The sequence below is a fragment of the Taeniopygia guttata genome, chromosome 4 (assembly GCF_048771995.1).
Source record: "Taeniopygia guttata chromosome 4, bTaeGut7.mat, whole genome shotgun sequence".
Lineage (NCBI taxonomy): Eukaryota > Metazoa > Chordata > Aves > Passeriformes > Estrildidae > Taeniopygia > Taeniopygia guttata.
The window spans coordinates 27,936,323-27,954,107 of record NC_133028.1 but is presented as its reverse complement, the minus strand read 5'-3'; the positions used below and the strand labels follow the sequence as shown (position 1 = coordinate 27,954,107).

The following is a 17,785-nucleotide window of genomic DNA, read 5'->3' as shown; positions in this document are numbered from 1 at the left end:
ATATGAGATTTAAGGAAAGAATTGTCTTTACTGAGAGATGAAGAATGTTGAAGAACCTGGCTGTTTATTGTCTACTCATACTCAATATTTAATGGCACCATCCTTAGTATTTACCATATGCAAGCATGTATTCTTCTTTATCAGTGCTTGTCAATTCTATGGAAATAAAAATTATGACCTGCACCCATAAGATAATTTTTAATCCATCTTGTAACCACAAGTACTTTTAACCACTGTACTTTTGTACAGTACTTGAAAACAGAGGGCAGTTAATGTATCTTCAAACTTCTGTTTGAAATTTGTACTTTTTAAAAGAAAAACTGTCTTCACAGGGGCTTGATTTAAAAACTAATAATTTCTTGAAAGATATCCCCAAAAGAGAAGATGCAGTCTTCACAACAGGAAATGTAAAATATAGTTAAGCAATACACAGCTTTCTGTGTTTCTTGCCAAGTTCTGACAGATATACTGATCAATTGCTGAGAGGTAGAAGCAATGCCAAAATCTGGATAGCATATCCCAGAGAGACTAGAACTACTTATTCTTTGATGGGCTCTTGAAACTGCGCTTTATCTTCAGTTTATATCATTGTGTGACACTCTCAACCAAATTGCTTTACAATGTCTGGCTGAACTTCAGTATTAGTTGTCTAGAAATATGAAGTTGTAGATTGTGACAGGTTTTATTTCCATGGGGCCTGCAGTAATAGTAATTTTACTGGTTTTGTCATCAATTTGCCAACATAAGAAAAGATGTGTACATAACAAACATGTCCACTAACAGGTACACTCGAGTCCTAGTTTGAGGAAAGTTTGAACATTTAACTTCTTTTATCTTCAGTGTTTCTAAAATGTTTTACTCTACTTAAACAGAGTAGCCTGAAAGGATTTAATATGAATATTAGTGAAGAAAAGGTTTTTAAATATTGACACAGACATTTCTACCAATATTTGAAACTTGAAAACAAGTGACATTTGTTTGGAGCAATGGCTAACAATCCATTTTAGGGAAAATGTAATCAACCCTGACAGACACACTTCAAATAGCCTACTATGTTATAAACAAAATCCTTCTTTTGATCATTTGAACCAGAATGTTAATGATCAAAAATCTCAAAACAGGAAATAGAACAAACAGTTCTAAAAATAGGCAATTTGCCTGAGTGTTATCATCTACTCATTTGGGAAGTCACTGCATTCTTTTAATCCATCATTTAGCATACTATTTTGGTTCTTGGGCCTGCCTCAGCAGCAACCTCATTTTGAGAGTTTGTCTTCTGTGAAAAAGCTATAATCTTAAAAAAAAAAACAAAAAACAAAAGGGCTTTAACTTTCTTTTTACCTTTTAAAGGCTTAATGATAATCTCTTCATTAATACATCACTGAGAACAAGAATGTCTATAATCAACACAAAACTAAGGGCTTCTTAAAAAATTATTTTAATATTTCTGTCTAAATTATTGAGTTACGTCCTTGAAAATTAGAATTTAATATTCCAAATTGCAGAAATGTAATTATTAAATTCCAAATAAATTTTTTATTTAGAAGAATTTACTTTATTTGGTGCTGTTTTTAGTAAAAAAACCCAACATTATTTCTCATGGTGATACACACAGATATGTTTCCTTCTCCTAGTGATTTGGATGACGATTTTTTCAAGCAGTTCCAGTTGTATCCTATTCATAAAGTCTTGGCAGTGAAGAATTGTGCATATAGACATAGTTTTAATATATTCAAATTAATTTCATTTTTCTGAAATGGTCACTTGTAAATTTATTTCAACTTGGAAATCGTAAAGGGTCTTTTTCAGACTTCCTCATGCAGCACATTTATACTGCAGTTCAATGCTCCAGAATCTATCAAGGATATAGGAACCATGGTCTGTCCCTGAACAGGGCTAGTACATGAAATCCATGTTTCCCCCATGCCTGATCCCCAGCCATTCTATTATACCAGTCTCTGTGTGCCTGATGGATGCTTCTCTTTCCCTCCACTTGCTCCCTCTTGTGTTTTATAATGATTTTATGAAATCCAAAACATCTTCATAAAATGTCTTGGCAAGAATAAAATCATATACCTGATACCTATGAAATGTGAAAGTAAGGAAATCATGAAATCAGATAATTCCACTGTGAAACAAAAGCAAACATTGCAAGTTTGAAAATGGTTTTTAAAATAGAGCTGTTAGTCTCTGTCTTGCAGTACTTTTGGCAGTTCCAGGTGTATTTAAACAAAATAGGGTTGGGTTTTTTCCTATTCTTCAGTTTTTAAGGGAAATAGATCAGGTTTAAATATGCTCTTTAAGAAAAAAGGAAGACATTAGTGAAAGCTTTTGTGTTTTTGTGCAAGGAATATGGCAACTTCTATGTCTTAGGACAAATAAGAGTTCAACCTCATGTGTTCTTTTTTTTTTTTTTTTTCTTATTTAACACATTAGTTTTTCAACAGGATTGCTTTTTAAGGATGAAAACATATTAGGTCTGTCCACAGATACTGTTTCAACAGAAGTTACTTGAATTTTGCATTCAGTAAACCATAGCTATATTATGTTAATAATTTCCTATAAACCCGCTGTGAGATTTGGATAAATTCTCATTGCTTTATGTAGGGATTTGACTGAGCAAGAACTAAATTATGGAAGAGCCTACCAGCATGTGTAGTTCGAGGTTTAGAAAAGACCATCAGATCTTCAGACAAATAAAGAGTGTCTGAAAATATCTACATCTGCATTATATTAATGTCTGTGTACTGCTACAACAGAAATTGTTGGACTACTTTGCATTCTTCTTAGTTTTTAAATTGTTTTGGTAGTTCACTTTATATAGGATCATGGAAATAACATATTCGTTTCTTTTTCTACAATATGTCATGGAGTGTATTCAGCTTACACTAGTATGACAAAAATGTTTTATGTTGTAAATAAATAATATTATATATGTCTGCTTTTTTTCTAAATTGATCTTACTTAGAAATAAAATATAATAATAATAGAATATTATAATTCTTCAATTAACATTACCTAAATGAAAGTTGGAGCTGTTTGAATATCTGATTTATATAGCGTAGCTTTGAGATATATGGTTTTCTGAGTTACAGATGTGTTAAGAAAAAGACCACCTTTGTCTTTGACTTAAGCTTAGAAATAGCAAGGAGATAAATTATATCATTTTAGTATAGTCATTCTGACCACAGTGGAAGTGGTATTAACTGGTCTTATTAGTGAATTTCCTGGTTTCTCATTAGTACTCCATTCCTCTACTAATTTTTTCCCTTCCATTTATTGTTCAAGATCAAATAGAATTACCAAGATTTCAGACTTAAATGTTCTGATTTCACATGTTCTTTCTATTCTACCATTGCAAAGTTTTATTAAAGCAGGTTTTGAACAAGTATTCAAACTCTGGTTATTCCCCCCCTTTCTGCAGATGTGATAGTAAGGAAAGATATTCAGGAGACAGCCTGCCCTCAGTTTTCTTAGACATGAAATGCACAGACAATGTCTATGAAGGTCTTTTTTTCAGCTATTCATCAAGCACTAGAATATTTGAAATAAGTTTTCTTTTTGAAACTGTTTCACATAAAGATCATGTTCTAATAATCTCATACCTTTTAAATATGTCCCCACTTATAAATTTTTCAATTTTATTCCTTGTGACTGGTTTCTGCAATAAAAGAGAGAACACCTTATTTAATTAAAACCAAAGGTTTATGATGGAATATTAAGTGAAGTTTAGCTAAAGAAAAATAATTCTTAAAAAAATAATTAAAATTCTGTCTTGAAATATTTGTTTACTATTTTGGAACAGTGTGTTACAAATTTTCATCACTTTTTTTTTTTTGCATTATAAAGTCAAACAGTTTTAATAAATTTTAACTGCAAGGAAACTAAAGGCTTTTTGTTTTATTTTTATTCCCATAAACATAAATTTTAAAATTGTGCAATTTGTGCAATTGCATAATTGCAAATAAAATGTGCCCCTTCACAGCTTGTAACTTATTTAGTAAATTCCAAACTGAAATCTTGCAGGGGAAATAGTATAAATCACACTTCACAGTGGAGTAAAAGTTATGGATTCAGAACTGAGAGTAGCCAAACGTAGTTAAAAATAATCCTGAAAAGTTATTTACCTCTGGGGCTGTGCTTCTGGCTGTTCTGAGTTTACCAGCACATGTGCTGTTTCCTTTTATGGGCTTCAAAGACCTCCGCCTTTGAAGATGCAGAGGTTAGGCTGGGAAGTCATTCCACTTAAGGCTGTCTACCTCCACTATCCATGGACATGAAAGCTACTGGGAAAAATTTCAAACCCACTTCCATTTGAGCCTGCATAACTTTGCAACTAACTTTTAAAGCTAATACTGTAATTTTAAGGCTGAAAACTGCATATATAAAATTACATGTGTGACAACGAAGACCACATTCAGCAAATTTAGCAGATTTTAGCACAAAGCTCCACATGCTCAGGAACTAAAGCTTGACAAATTAGCTCCAGATATGGCCACATTAGTGGGAGCTGGAGACAGCCTTACAGGGCTGGCTTTGCTTTGACTTAAGAAATGTCCTTGAAAAGATTTAATTGAGCTAATGAAGACATTATATAAACAGTTAAAAGCAGTTGTTGGAGGCTGGTAGAAACTCATGTATCAGCAGTTAGTAATTAAGAAGATCTTCTATCTCCTTTCAGAATAAATATCCTGTCCTAGTTGTGGCAGGCCTGCTGAATGCAGATTTTCTGGTCAGTAAATGTCCAGACATTATTTTCTGTATGAAAACATCTGCAATGTGTTACCTTTGTAGCTGCCTCTCAAAGCCAGACAAAGGCCAAAGTTTCCAATGAATAATCTGATCAATAACCATAAAATCATTTACTCAGACCAATAATTAATAAAGAGAGTTTACACCAGCCAAAGGGGTCATCAGACAGCAAGTGATGTATGACTGACCCACCTGGTAAGATGAATAAACTTAGCAACAGCAGTACTTTCTGTCTTAAGTGTAAAAAAATTTTTAAATTCTGCATGTTGATTACTATTATGAGTCACACTGACTTAAATAAAATAAATACTAAGCTATTTCACCTAAATATGAAACCAGCGGCCAAAGATGGGAGTTTGCATGTGTTTATTAGTAGAATTTGTTATGTGAATAGCTAATATTTATTACTAATAAATACACTAATTAAAGCCATATTAGTAATTTCCATTAGCTTACCCTCAAATTTCCATGGAGCTGTCCGTCTGGTTTTAATCAAAACCAAATGGTAATCCAAGTTCTCAGGCTGGAACAGCTAAGAGGAAGTCGTTCAGAGAAGGCAGAAGAAAGCAGAAAAGATAAACAGACGATATTCACTAAATTTGTACAGAGCAAAGGATGTAGATGCTGTGGGTTACACTGAAGACATGATTCAGGCACCCTGTCAAACTGGAACGAAGTAGTTACAAGTGTTTTATGTCAGCAAAATACAAATATGATCAAGATGGAGTCTGTCCTTTTGCTTTTGCAGAGCTGGATTTGTGTGACTCTGGAGGATTCTCAAAAGAGGTAAAGCAACATATTCCACTGCCTGCAACACGACTGTTTAAACTGTAGCATTCATTTTTTAAGATCCAGATTATTCTCTTGAGTAAGGAACACAGTTTTAGCATATGTCTTTAAATGGAATCTTCCTGACTATATTTGACAGAATAGTACTGGACCTTTTGTCACAGTGATATGTTAAGTTTAGACCATGTTTCTCACTACCTGATGTCAAAGGCCAGGTTTCAGAAATGTCCTTGTGTTGTTCTGGATAGCTGTTACCTTTGCATGAGCATTAGAGAAGCATAAAGTATTTTTTTAAAAGGAAAAGAATCCAGGAGGGAGAGGTTTAAGTACATTTTTACATTATGTAGCTGGAGCAGAGATTTTTTTTTCTTTGGCAGGAATAGCCCTGCAGTGTATAAAGCTGACTGCCTTGAAACACTCGGTCTTGACGTTTTCTTTTCCCTCCATTTCTGCGCTCTCTCCCTGGCGCAGGCAGGCAGCCTCGCTGTCTCTCTCCCTCTCTCTCTCAAAGGCAGGAAATACTTTTCAGGCAATCTGGGCCTGGTTGTTGAGGCCCCCTTTCACAAAACATCAGTCTGAATTTAGTAGACAGAAGTCACTGGGAAAAGCTTGACAGGCTCGTGCTTAGCTAAGGCTCCCTCCAGCTGCAGAGGGTGTTTTTGTTAGAATCACACATTGAGCAAAACTGCTTAGAATAGAGCAATGATCTCAGTAGCGAAATCCGAACTTTTATGCTAGCAGGAGCTAGCTGGAACCGGGCTCTTTTGTTTGTTTGTTTGCTTCTTCGTTTTGTTTGGGCTTTTTTTCTTCTTCTAATGGCCAAAGATTTTAGGGAGGTCATGTCTGAATTCCTGATTCTCTTCATCTAGGTAAGGCTGTCTTGGAATCTCTCTGTACTTTCAACTACTAAATTTAAAAAAAATAAAAAACCAAAGGAAAAAGAAAAGAAAAAATATAAAAGAAGGTAAGAAAAACCTCAGGAAAGAAACAAGCAGTATCCAGCACTGGAGTGTTCTGCATTCAGGATCTCAGCACTAGAAATAGAGGTAAAAAATTTATAATCTTTAAAAATATACATTTAGTTGTAAACTGTGACAAATCTGTTTTTCATAATATGCCAGACCTATAAAAAAAATTACTGTGCATTTTTCCTCATCTTTTAAAAATATGCTTGAAATGTTGAACTTTATTTGCGTTCTTATATAAATAGAGCTGTATGGTATTGCTTGCATATTTTTTAATGTACATTAAATAGGAAAGTTCAGTGTGAGTGATTCAGGTTTTTTCACCTCATTTAACAACAGGGAGGGCATTTAGGGCTATGGTTTTTTTTTTTCCCCTCTCCCACCTTCCCTTCTCTCCACTCCAGAGGTAATGATGATGAGAAGTGTTTTAGGTAGATATATCAGTTATACCTTACTGGGTTAGGTCTCTAGCCTTTTCTCAGTCCTAGATGAAATTTTTAGTAGAAGTGACAATACAGTCTTAAAGGTGTATACTCTAAATCTGAAAATCCAAGGTTTATTTGTTGGCTTTAGCTAAATTAGGCTATTTTTAGTAATGCATTATTAGACATAGAGATTGTTGTGCGTTGTGCTAGCATTTAGAAGAGGTAAAGTAAGATTTAGTAAATGTCAGCTGACTATAATTTTTGGGAGGATGTATGGATTTACTCTTTTTTTCTTCTTAACCTAGTAAACATGTAACTAATAAAAGTAACAACAATCTGCTGTTAAGGAGTTTAGGGAGAAAATCAGGATAGTATCTTTCACTGATATGTGAATGTATTTATATTTTATGTAAAATTGTGATTTAATTATTAATTTGTTCTGGATATGAGAAGCATTTTTATGTCAATCTATATAGTAGTCTTTGTCTTCCTGAAAACTGTTTCTTATAAGTAATCTGAAAATTTCTTTGTTTCTTTCTTTCTTTTTCTTTCTTTCTTTCTTTCTTTCTTCTTTCTTTCTTTCTTTCTTTCTTTCTTTCTTTCTTTCTTTCTTTCTTTCTTTCTTTCTTTCTTTCTTTCTTTCTTTCTTTCTTTCTTTCTCTCTTTCTCTCTTTCTTTCTTTCTTTCTTTCTTTCTTTCTTTCTTTCTTTCTTTCTTTCTTTCTTTTCTATCTTTCTTTTCTCTCTCTCTTTCTCTCCTTCTTTCCTTCTTTCCTTCTTTCTTTCTATCATTAAGACTCCATGTAGTTCTTGGCCAGATTGGTAACTAAAGAGAAGTCATCTGTTCATGTATTTCAAGAATCTTTTAATTTTGCTTTTACTAGTTTTCAAAATTATTGTTGTGAAAGGGGATGACTTTGTGGTGTGAAAGAACATGAAGGATATTCCAGAATGGAGTTAAATATCTCCTCTGCAATACACTGAGAACTGTACACTTTACTGCCATTTGGAGGAAGAAAATTGTTGAGGGTGGTCAGAATTGGCTCTGAGCTGTGAAGGGAATGCATCTGAACTGGACAGAGAACAGCCAATAGGCAGTAAATTGTTCCTGAGTATATTCTGGGGTGAATTTTAATATCACAATCACTTATTTGGTTATGGACAAGTCTTCTCCAGTGAGATGTTCTGGTCTGGGAGAGCTGTGATACGTAAGTGGTGGGACTGAGAAATTGAGAGGAATTTGACTGAGTCTGTCATCCTTGTGAAATTTGTGCTGGAACACTGATGTCTCAAAGGATTTGGCTTTAGTGGCTTCTACTGCACTGTGTTCCCGTGCTTGCTGCTGCAAGTATAAGTGCACGTATTTAGTATTTGTGAGTACTCCAGTTAAACAGAAGAAAATTTTCCCTACTAAGCGGGTATCTTCTGCAGCACCACCTCTAGGGTTTAAAGCATATAATGACCTCATCTGACCTCACTTGCAGATGAAAATACTTGGCACCTGAGGCAGTTGAACTATAAGGTGGACAACAGAAGAGAAACAAAAAGTATTTTCTCATTAAACTCTGAAGTTTCTTGTAGACCATAAGAAAATATAACACTGATAAATGCCTACACTTTTGATTTAGAAGGTTTAAATGAAAGTCCTGGAGTCAAATCACTATTCAACTTCTGGTTCTCCTTAGTCTAATTTCTCAGTTATGCTTACCTTGTTTTGCTTTTTAAAGGTTCAAGAAAAAGGATTCACAGAAAAGTTACAGTCTAAGAAACCTCTGAAAATTATTTTATAGATATATAGCAATAATGAACATGGAAAATGAACATCCAGAGTTTTTTGACCTTGTTGCGTTCCTTCAGAAATGTTAAAGCTCTTTATTTGAAACAAGAAAATAGCCCAAGTAGTTGGATCAAATGACTCCCTTGAAGGAAGTAATGAATTTAGGTCTACAGCCTTGAGAAAAATTAACACAAATAGTTGCATCCATTTAATAGGAATTATTCAAATAGCTTTCCTTCACATAAATTTATGTGCCTAAAAACTAATTTTCTTTTGAACTTGTACCTGTTGACCTTCATGTCAAATTCCATACTCAGAATACTGGGAAAAAATGGTTTGCGTATTTAGGCCTAATTCACAAAGACTTCTGTAACACAAATCAATCCCTCCTAAAAGAAAATTAAAGACAATAGCTTGGATGTGCAGTTTTTAAATGGGCAAGACTTATAGTAATTCTTTTAAAATGTTGGGCTTAAAATCAATTTTAAAATTGTTCTTTAGGTGATGGAACAATCTAAACATTCCTCTTTTGTCTTTTTCATCTCAAAGGTTACTTAACTTTTATTTTTCTTGATTGTCAGAAGTATTAAGTCACATTTTATATAATAGTTTTCTGTTGTTCTTAACATGAATTTTATTGCTGGAATGTATCTTTGTTATAAAGCTTCCCTGAGGACAGTAGTAGCAGAAGGAGGAAAACAATTTACAAATGTTTTCCTCTTTTCTCAAAAAGAAGCTATATTTTAGAGCATTCTCCTTTTTTCTTTTATTCATCTGGTTCCATTTTCTATTATTTGTTTGTCTGGAGAAACAAAATAAAGTATGGGAGGGTTGTTGGTGTTCTGTCTTTTTTACAAAAGAAAGAGCAAAAAGACAAAAGCAGAATAATGTAAGGGCCAGAGAAATTGGAATAGCATATCCAGAAGTATCAGATCTTGATTTCCTTCCTATTAGGAGAGAGCCTCTGGAGGTCTCTGATCCAACATGTCATTTAAAGTGGGCTCAGCTAGAGCCAGTTGCGCAGGTCCTTGTCCATTTGGGCTTTAAATATGTCACCCAAAGATGATCACTGTGAATTCTTAGTAAGGACTTTAGGACTGGCTGGGTACATAGGTGCATTTTTAAATATATATGTGTGTATGCATATGTATATATACTTGTCAACATATGCATATGTGTATATATGCATAAGTTATACCTCAAACCAAAATTATCTAAAATTTTACATGCAAATCCTATGTATATCATATGTGAACATTATTTTATTGTAATAACTACTGATATTGAACTTCAATATGTTTTTTGTTATATTTCACCACTGATTTTTTTTTATGCTTTCAGGTATTACTTATTTAAGAACAGCTTGTTGGTAGATAATTTCAAATCCACTATTACCATAGTTGCTTGCTTCCCTTTAATGAGAAAAATCTCTTATGTTGAGATTAGTAATGCCCCAAGTTTTTTCTCTGGTGTATTTTACATCAGTCACATCCCAAATACCAAGTTTGCTTAGGTTATGTGTATTATTAAAACCAATTTCACTCATACTGTGTACTCTTTACTTCTAGCCTTCATTTTCATCTAGGCTCTTCTTTTTCTTACAGTGATTTATAATACTTCCTGATGGTTATCCCAATGTACCCTGTGTCAAAATCTATCAGCTTTAGATGAAATGTCCTTGAATTTTAGAAAATTTTATAATCAAATCTCTTACCTTTGAATTTCTATTGGTTTTCCCGCCCTCCTGCTCACTCTATAAGTTGTAGAGTTTCTGGGTAGATAGGACTTACTGGTGATATTTTCACAATAGGATTAAACCACTACTAATACTCTTTAATGCTGGAACAAATAAATGTTCCAAGTTGAACATCATGGTACTTGTGGAAAGTTCACCTTATGATAAAAAATTTTGGGATAAGAGGGAGTTGGTGGTGAGTTGGAAATAAACATCATTAGACTGAGAAGTGAGGAAAATCTGGAGTAGAGTGGAGGACTGTTGCAACATGCTGTTCTGCTAAAGGAGCTAAGAGAAGATGGAAGGGGCAAGAGGAACCAGTGGCAAATACTCCAGGCCAAAGCTATTGGGGTTACATTATCAAAGCTGTTTTACTGCACCTTATTAAGGAGCTTTCATAACCTTAATATTGTATTACTAGCATCTTTGCTAAGACTATCACAAAATTTGAACCTTTTTTGACCTCTGCATGAATTTTCTGATAAATGACACAGACATGTAAAGCGCAAGGAGAACTTACTTTGGATTCAATTTTTCAGTCTGTAACATTTAACTATCCAATTCTTAGCAGTACTGAGAGGCTCAACACACTAAAAGTTGTACTGTTAAATTCATTACACATTTTTTTTTTGTCTGCAGTCAAATTAAGATATCCCTTTTCATTTTGCTTGAATTGTTTATCTTCAGTTAATGCTGTTTTATCAAAGTTGATATCTTCCAATAATAACTACTAAAATGAGACACTTTTTCTGAAAGGACAGTTTGTATGAGTTGTATCCTCCACAGCAAAACCTAGGCTTTGAGGATTCCATATACAGAAACAATTTTACACTCTTCTTCCATCAAATACCTTTGTGCACATGTCACTGACAACTCCCAAACATTGAGTCACCGTCAGCTTAATTTGGTATACCATACTGGATATAAGATTTTTTAAAAGCTTTTGCATGTTGTGAGACAATCAGTAGATAGTAAAGGAAATAGATCTGAATTAGTTTTAAAATCAAGGGAAAATCTCCACGTGATCTCACAACTCATTGTTTTATTTTTCCTGTAATTTTGTACTCAGAAACAGCAATTTCCAGGGCTGAGCATATCTTTCCAGGCACGCTACAAACACTGAGTAGAAGAGTATCATTATAAAATCAGGAGACCAGCTGATGAGTTTGGAATTGAGGCACTCTGGAAAATACTGTGAAGACTGTCTATTGACTATAGTAGATTTATTCACATTATGCCTATGAGAGGCAGAGAGAAAGGAGATATAAAGGTGAGATACACATACTCTGAAAAAGTTATTTGACAGACAGGTTTCCTGAATTCCAAAATAAGAATAATATAATGAAAAATAATCAATTTAAGGGTTAGATTTGGAAACCAGGGAGAATAAATTAAATTCTTACTTTCCCTTCCTTAGAGGAAGTGGATTTAATTAGGCTGTCCAGTGCATTGACAAAGCCTTCAGTGTACATTATGTGTTATTTCTCTCTCTATTTTCAAAGAAATATTGGTACAGCTGCCATTTTGAATAATTTTTGCTTTTCACAGCTTCAGCTACGGTCCAGAAAGACTTGCTCAGTTTGCTCTCAGTACTTTTTTACAGGTGCAAAAGAATGGGACTGAATGATTCTGCTAATGGCTCATTTCCACCAAAAAGCAGAGTCAGCTCAAAAGTCATTCTCTGTAGACTCTCAGTGATTAAATATTTGTCTTTCTCAATGGGAGAAAATAATTTTCAGCTCTTTAGGTACAAAATATAGGCAGAATAATGTCAAAAATATTCTTTAGTCATGTCTACACCAGGAATGAAAACAGGCCCCCTGCTATTCAGTAAGGAGGCTGGTTGCCAATAGTCTTTGTCCGTAGTGCCTCATACTACAGAGGTTTCATAGATCATGGCTATAATGGACACCAGCAACTTTTTTTTTAAATAGAAACACCATATTAGAACCTTAAACCTAAAAGGCAACAGGAATACAATCTGGTTAATTTATATTGTTTTCCAAAAGACCTCCTGTAGCTAAAAGATGTTTTTCACTAGAGTTGGCTAGAAAATGAAATGTCTTCTATTTGGGGGAAGGGGGGACATATTTGTGGAGAAACATTTCCCTAATTCTGGACCAAAAATAATAGCCACAGTTTTCTGAGTTGCCATGTCCCATGGGATGACCTTTTCTCATTTAATTGCATCTCATTAAGATGCTTCCAGTTCAACCAGGGAGTGAAAGGAGGTGTAAGAAATCTATAAATTATGTTATCTTTTTTATTTTCTGGGAATAGAGAGCCAAAATTATTTGGGGAAGAATTGGCAGAGCAATGAATTTTCCACATAAACCTCCTATGGAAAAACAAGACTTTAAACCTTTACACTTTAGATTACGTTTATTACAAAGAAATAAGAAATTTATATCATGGAATCAAGACAGTATCTATAATAACCTTCACACTACTAAATACTAGAGACCAGCAGACTCACAGATCTGAATTGCTAGATGGGTCTAATTTTCTTCTTAAAAAGTCTATACTAGAAACTATTTTTGGCTTAAAACCCTTTTACTTTTTAGTGGGTACTTATAAGTTTGATGGTTGTTGTCACTTTGGAATCGTGCCATGAGAAGGGGATGGGTGCTCATAACTGCCAATATTACTTTAATACTGATTATTATTAAACTACCATTAACAAAATTACAGTAAAGTGGTACCATTGTGCTATAAATACTTGAGAAAATAGTATTTCATGGTTTTATTGACTATTCAAAATAGGACAGAAACATAAGGTTGGATATATTTAAATGTATTTAAATGGTTTTGATTGGATAATTAAATTGGGTGCAAACTATATAGATCTTTAGTAAGTCTGGATAACTGTGGATCAGTTTGGATCCCATTTCCCCTTTCTCATCCTTGAGGAAGAGACTCAGCTAATCTGAGGCTCAGCACTGGAAATGAACCAAATACAAATACAACCAAGCTAAAACCACTGTAATCACATGTTGGCTACAAGTAAAAGCTCTTCATTGTATGATGATGAGCACTGGTAATGCAGCTGCTTTTTGAGGAAGAGAAAATAACTCCATGATATATTATATTTTCAAGATATAAATTAAGGCATATTGACAAAGTTTGGGCTCATATCTTAGGAGCCAATAATATTTTCACAAAACAAGCAAGACTTTTGAAGTCTCTAAATGAATAACTTACCAACTTGACTGTACATTTTGTGGTGTCTAAGGTATTGAGATTTTATAATGCTGCTGGACACTGGAAGATATTTGTAACATATCTTCCAAAAGAAAGGATGTTTACAACCTTAAGTGTGTTAGGCATTTTCAGTGAAAGTAAACTGTAATAAGGATATATGATATATGTCAGAATCTATGAAAAAGAAAATAATTTGTAAAGAAATAATGAAACTGATCCTGAAGGAAAGAAGAAATTCTTATCAAGTCAGAAAAATTATTTCAGGTACATGGCTTGATTAATTTCTTGTGTGGATTTCTTATATTGAAAATAAAAAATCTTTCGCAGTATGATTTATATTTATTATATATTATAGCTTCTATTTGCTTACATGGACAAGCAAAAAAATTATTCCTTGGTCTGTTTTTATATTTCTACTTTCTACTTCTACTTTGCACTTCTGCAAATTCCCGCTGTATGAGGCACAATGAATAAATGTTTTCATTCTTCATGATACTGTTGATTTTTATATGGCTCTAAATTCTCTCTTTCCCAGACAGGAAACATTCATGTATTTCATGGCTCTTCAGACAGAAGCTATACCATACATTTAATCCTTTCTCTTGTTTTTTTCCTGTATGTTTTCCTACTCTATTTCTGTTTCTGAGATGGAATTACCATCATTACAGGTAGTTCATTGCATAATAAGAATTTAGAAAATATATTTTACTATATATTTATTATATTTTATGTATGCTCAGCCTTTCTTTTGCCTATTGTGCTACATATCTTCTAATTTTGAGCTTGAAATTCAGTTGCAGATTAACAGCCTCAGTGACTTAGTTTTGGGTTTGTTTTCTGGATTGGTAGACGATATAATAGAGACTTTCTATATGCATTTATAATTAAAAATATTTTTTTTAATCACTGCATGCTATTTTATTTAGTACAGAGAGTTTCATACGCAGTTTTATCTCCTAGTTCTCCATTTCAATTTGGTGAAATTAGCAAATTTCATAATTTTACTTATTTTCTTATTCTGAATAATCTACAAAACACAGTTTTTAATACCTGCCTTCACAAAACTATTTATAATCTTCCTCTTTATATATTAAAAAATGAATCGCTGCACATATTCTCACTTCTGGTTTTTAGTTTCTGGTTTTTGCTGATTTTTATTTTCATTATTAATTAGATTTTTTTAGTCAATTACCTTCATATGGAAATCAGATTTGCAAGTATGTAGTTCACAACCAAGTGGTCTTTTTTCTATTTTATTTTAAACAAGCTTTTGTTTCATCCTATCATTGCCTACAGCACCCCAAGGCTAAGTGTGTAGAGAAATTCCCATTTTTCCCACCTTCTCACTCCGTGGAGATTCCACTCATGAGGCCTTGTAGGGAGATGGGAATTTGAGGGCCAGAAATCCCTCTGCTTTGTCTTCCTTTTAATAATCAGAGAGGAAGACTGGTAAAAGTCTATTATCCTAGAAAGGCTGTACTTCCTATCCCTACTCCAGTCCCTGCTCAGGATCCCTTCTGGCTCTGTGGCTCTTTCTCAAGTAAAACTCATCTCTGACCCCAAAGGCAATTGCCATTAGCTTGGAAGCATGTCCCTTTTGCAGTTCCCCAGATTTGCCGTCTCTACATCTGTCACACCTTTCCTTCCTTAGCGCAAAGAGGGTTACTTGGACACCTTTCAGAGTCACAAGTTCAGAAATATTTCTTTTGAGTATTGTTATGCAATTCTAATATTTGGTTCCCAATCACTTCATGTTCTTGAAGTCTCTCCTAACAGATGCTTTGAGGATCTGTTTCTAACAGAGAGTTTGAGGAGTCAGTTCCTCAAATTTGTCAGGGAAATGTTAGCAGTTCTGTGCTGTTTGATCTATAGCTGGGCAGCAATTTTAAAATCCTGTATGGTAGGGTATGCTGGAAGGAATGTTTGTGTGTTGGACTTAGTACTATTTGCCTCTATTTCTGTCCTCTGATTCATTGCTGGAAACCTACAGTAAGATATCATCAAAGAAGAGGACAAGTATCCTGTGAATGGACAATATTGGGATGTGTTTGTGTTTATCTGTAAAAAAATCACAAGCACCTACATTTAACTGTCTATATTCACATTTATAAGTAGATCACATGCATACATATGCAAACCTGACCATTATAAGTTATATAAAACATTTTAATTGTTATATTATTTTATTCTGAAGACATACTTGTCTTATGACTATTATACTATTTCTGATTTTTAGAGTAAAGTTGTAAATATTTTTAAATAATTATAAGTTCAAAGCGGTCTTAGCATTTGATTTTACATACTAAAGAAATTTTTAAAAATTGCATCTGGTATTCACTGGATTAATACCCCACAACAAAACAGCCTTATATTTCTACTCTATGACAGCAGGGTTTAGCATGGTCTAAAATCCTGCACTGCAAATGCTGCTTATATAGAAACTTCAGACAAGGTAAGCCTCCCCTTCAGTGAAGTCCAAAAGGTCTTCATAAGAAAATGAAGGATTGCATTTTAAAAGGAGAAGATCTTTTAAAATAAATAGCTGAGTGAAGACCTAGAGGCTTATGTTTTATCTCAAATTATTTGTAAACAACATTCTGTGTCAGAGATTGGTATGGAGTTACTGAAAGAGCTGTATGCAAGCCAGACCAGGATGTGTGAGATGAGTTTATAGGAAACAGACCCTGTTCACTTACACTTCCCTAAACAAAGTTTGCTGACTGTGGTCATAGACCAATGAAGATAAAATAATGATAGCAAAATAAATATTTCTGGTCGATCTCCATTGCTCACAAACTCCTGCTATGTAAAAAAAATGTAAGGAAACAGTCTTTCATCTTTGTTTACATTACTAAGCTAATGCTTTGCCTTTTTAATTTTTTTTAAGAAAAAATTTGCATCCCGGGTAAAACATTAAATTCCACTGGCATGATGGTGGGGTTGTACATCCTGGGTTGCCCTCTCAGAAACTTTTCTTCCACAGACTCTGTAAGCTGTCCTGTGTTCTCTGCAACTTCCTTCCTTCCAAAGCTTTTGTATTTATTGCCAGGTGATGGGCAAATACGGTGCAATGAATTGTCAAAATGGAGGAACTGGTGGAGCCAGCAGGGGTGTCACACCTGGGTCAGTGGCTGTGCTTGCTTTGGCCATACAGGGATGCCACCAAGTGTCCTGCACAGCAGTGTCTTACTTAGGCCTGCCTTTGCCATAGTCCTTCCCTCCTAATGGCTTGGGGTTCACTGCCTGGGCATGTGTGGTGGCTGCTCTTGCTGCATGGCCCCAAGTTTCTCTCCTTATCTCTTTCTTCCACTCTGGGAAAAACAGAGATCCACTCCCATGTCCTGGAAGCTTGAGGGACAAGATGCAGGACCAGAGAGTCCTGGCTGTGTGCTTCTGCCCTCACATTCCTGTAACTGGGGTGTTTATGTGTCCTCTCCTGAGCCCCAGAAGGTAAGCTGCTCTGACAGGTCTGCGCAGCCACAGTTCCAGATATTCGAGTAGGTGTGCTTCCTTACATTTCCAGTCGCCCTCTAGCTCCAAGACTCAGTTCTTCCTGATGCAGTTTTCACAGGTGTCAGTCCTAGTACTGGGTTTGTGTAAGGATAGTTCTTGTAAAGTGTCATTTTTCCTTGAGGAGGGAATCAAGAGAAGGTAAAATGTGCCTTCAAAAATGTGTAGCACAGCCAAATCAGAATGGAATTTCATGAGATAAAAGAAAATTTAATTTCTGAATTTTGAAAACCTGCTGCAAGCCGTTTAACATGAATTTTTCTGAAAAAAAAAAAAAAAAGAAAATCACAGGTATCATAATTGAAGGAAAATGTTAGGCAGTCTAATTTTGAGAGCCTACCAGTTCATCATCATGTTGTGCTTTATCAGTTGCAAAGTCACACAGTTCTGTGAGACTAGACAAAAAGTTTCCAAAAATAAACTAACCTAATGGTTTGCCCTACTTTTCATTAACATTATATTTTATAGTGAAAGGTGATAGGCAGTAAATTATTATAGAATCCATCTCAATTTACATCTAGTTTTGTAAACAATGTGAAGCATCATAGAGGGTTCTTGAATGGGCTTCTGCTGTAGTATGGTGACCCACCACTCAGTTTCACTTCCTGTAGGTCAAGAACGACCTATTGGGT

At 34.4% G+C, this 17,785-nt stretch overlaps 1 protein-coding gene and 1 long non-coding RNA gene across 7 annotated transcripts in view; one reads left to right on the top strand and one right to left on the bottom strand.

Annotated features, from left to right (window-relative positions):
• LOC115494805 (uncharacterized) overlaps positions 1 to 5,348 on the bottom strand; it is a 62,645-nt gene extending 57,297 nt beyond the window's left edge. Inside the window, exons 1-2 of the long non-coding RNA XR_005980337.2 lie at positions 5,209 to 5,348; positions 3,606 to 3,661 (exon numbers count right to left, since the gene is read on the bottom strand). This is a non-coding gene — a long non-coding RNA (uncharacterized lncRNA). The remainder of the gene's footprint in view (positions 1 to 3,605; positions 3,662 to 5,208) is intronic.
• Positions 5,349 to 5,356: 8 nt separating this feature from the next.
• The window catches only part of DLC1 (DLC1 Rho GTPase activating protein), a 214,348-nt gene continuing 201,919 nt past the window's right edge, over positions 5,357 to 17,785 (top strand). Inside the window, exons 1-2 of one of the 6 annotated variants that reach the window (XM_072928207.1) lie at positions 5,391 to 5,538; positions 6,411 to 6,587. The gene's annotated coding sequence lies outside the window, so the exon portion shown is untranslated. Of the gene's footprint in view, positions 5,539 to 5,882; positions 6,588 to 17,785 lie in introns of those variants that run through there. The other 5 variants (XM_072928209.1, XM_072928208.1, XM_072928206.1 and 2 more) reach the window with 5 other exon arrangements.